This window comes from Octopus sinensis, linkage group LG7 (genome assembly GCF_006345805.1).
Source record: "Octopus sinensis linkage group LG7, ASM634580v1, whole genome shotgun sequence".
Taxonomy (NCBI): domain Eukaryota; kingdom Metazoa; phylum Mollusca; class Cephalopoda; order Octopoda; family Octopodidae; genus Octopus; species Octopus sinensis.
Window position 1 is genome coordinate 3,441,738 of NC_043003.1, and position 2,500 is coordinate 3,444,237.

Here is a 2,500-nt window from a genome sequence, read left to right on the forward strand (position 1 = left end):
GTGCCGGTGGCACATAAAAAAGCACCATCCGAACGTGGCCAATACCAGCACCGCCTTGACTGGCTTCCGTGCCGGTGGCACGTTAAAAGCACCAACCGATTGTGGCCGCTGCCAGACTCCCCTGGCACCTGTGCCGGTGGCACGTAAAAAGCACCCACTACACTCGCGGAGTGGTTGGTGTTAGGAAGGGCATCCAGCTGTAGAAACACTGCCAGATCAGACTGGAGCCTGGTGCAGCCCCTGGCTTTCCAGACCCCGGTCGAACCGTCTAACCCGTGCAAGTGCGGAAAACGGACGCTAAACGATGATGATGATGATGATGATGATATATATATATATATATATATGTAAGGTTTCAGAATTAAGGTTAAGAAAATACATGTTAAACACAGTATTGAAACCTTATTTCAGGGCATGTCCCAGGTCATGTGTCCGTAAAGCATGTTCACCACTTATGGTTACCAAGCATCATCAGCAATACTGAGCAAACATCATTGCAACAATTCCAGGAATTCCCGGAAGGATGTTGGGTAAATATCAAAGATAAAAGAGAACATGGAATGTACCAACAAAAGAATTTTCCTATTACCACAACAATTGTTTCATCCTCAAGATGTGCTGCTGCCTCGTGGGTGTAGAATGGTGCAACAACATCAGATGCACTGTGCAATGCATAGACGAATCCTCAGGTGGGATAACATGGTTTAACTCTGGAAGATTTACAGTAGAGCTTCACTTTACAGGGAGGTTTTAATAGTTAGACTGACACACAGACAGACGCACACATTCATACATTTAAATCTATGCAAAGACATACAGACACACACATTAATAATTATACATGTAGACACATGCCAGCACACATTACCACATGTATGTATGCCAGTCAAGTGCACATGTACACAGCTACACACACATACAGAAACACACTTACACACAGATACATCACTCAAGGCACAAAGATTCACCCGTTCACACATGCACGGATCACATCGACACAGTCACCATGTAGCACACACATGCACACACACAGGTACACCCACAGACACACTCACACAGGCACATTCACACACTCACACAATGGTCACAGACCCACTCACACACATACACACACACATAACATACACGTGCGCACGTACCACCACACCCACACCACAGGACGTACAAGTTCAAGTGTACATTGACACCCGCAGTCTCACATGTCTGCAGGCAAGTACACTTATACACTCACACACACATGCACACACACACATAGAAACACATTGATTCTGCACATACATGCACACACAGATTGCACACACTCACAAGACTACTCAGACCCACATGTAGGCACAGAACAATAAAAGACACATGGGCAAAATCCCACACACCTGTCCATGGGCAGATAGCAATTTGTGGAAGGATAGCATGGTGTTAACTGTACAATGGGGATTATGGTAGTTTCAGTGCTGTATATTAAAACCTTATTATCCTACCTGAGGAGTCTTCTATGCCCTGTGTGTTGCACCTGGTGTTGTTGCATCATTCTATCTCCTCAAGGCCGCAGTGCATCTTGAAGATGAAACAATTGTTATACTAAGATGAAATTTTTTTCCCTCGTACATTCCATCTTCTCCTTTCATCTAAAATATATACATATATATGTATAATAATAATAATAAACATTGTGTACAGCAGTATACTAGCAGCAGTATACTAGCAGCTAAGCCCGGTTTCACCCGGTCTGTTTGGGTAATGTGGCTGTGTTCATTTTCAGTTAAGCATAATCTATAACAGCGTTTGTCAACCTTTTCATTTCGGGTCCCCTGTTTCGATTGGAGCCTCCAGCTGAATGAAAATTTCCTGACCCCACCCCTTGTCAGAAAACAGCTCCTAAGCAACTGGTTGTTTTAATGGCAGAAGAAAGAGGGAAATTCCATTAGAAAAGGTTTTAATCCATTTTCTCGGTAACTATGGGGGCTACAGAAAAAATACAAACTGCATTCCAATCTAGGCACCCATCTCCACATGCATACCATTTTTCACGTGAATCCACCCAGCCGTTTGGCTGTGAACCTCTAGACAAGAAAGAATACAACGATCATCCATGTCCAATTTATATTATAGATGACTGGCATCTGTGCTAGTGGAGAACTAAGAGCACCATCTGAGCGTGATCGTTGCCAAGGCCACTGACTGACCATCGTGCTGCTGGCATGTAAAAAGCACCATTCAAGCATCGTTACCAGCATCACCTTACTGGCACTTGTGCCGGTGGTACATGACAAACAACATTCGAACGAGGGCGGTGCTAGTGCCACTGGACTGGCTCCTGTGCAGGTGACACGTAAAAACACTATTTGAGTGAGGCCATTGCCAGTACTGCCTGACTGGCCCTCGTGCTGGTGGCACATTAAAAGCATCCACTACACTCTTGGAGTGGTTGGCATTAGGAAGGGCATCCAGCTGTAGAAATTCTGCCAGATCAAGATTGGAGCCTGGTGCAGCCATCTGGTTCACC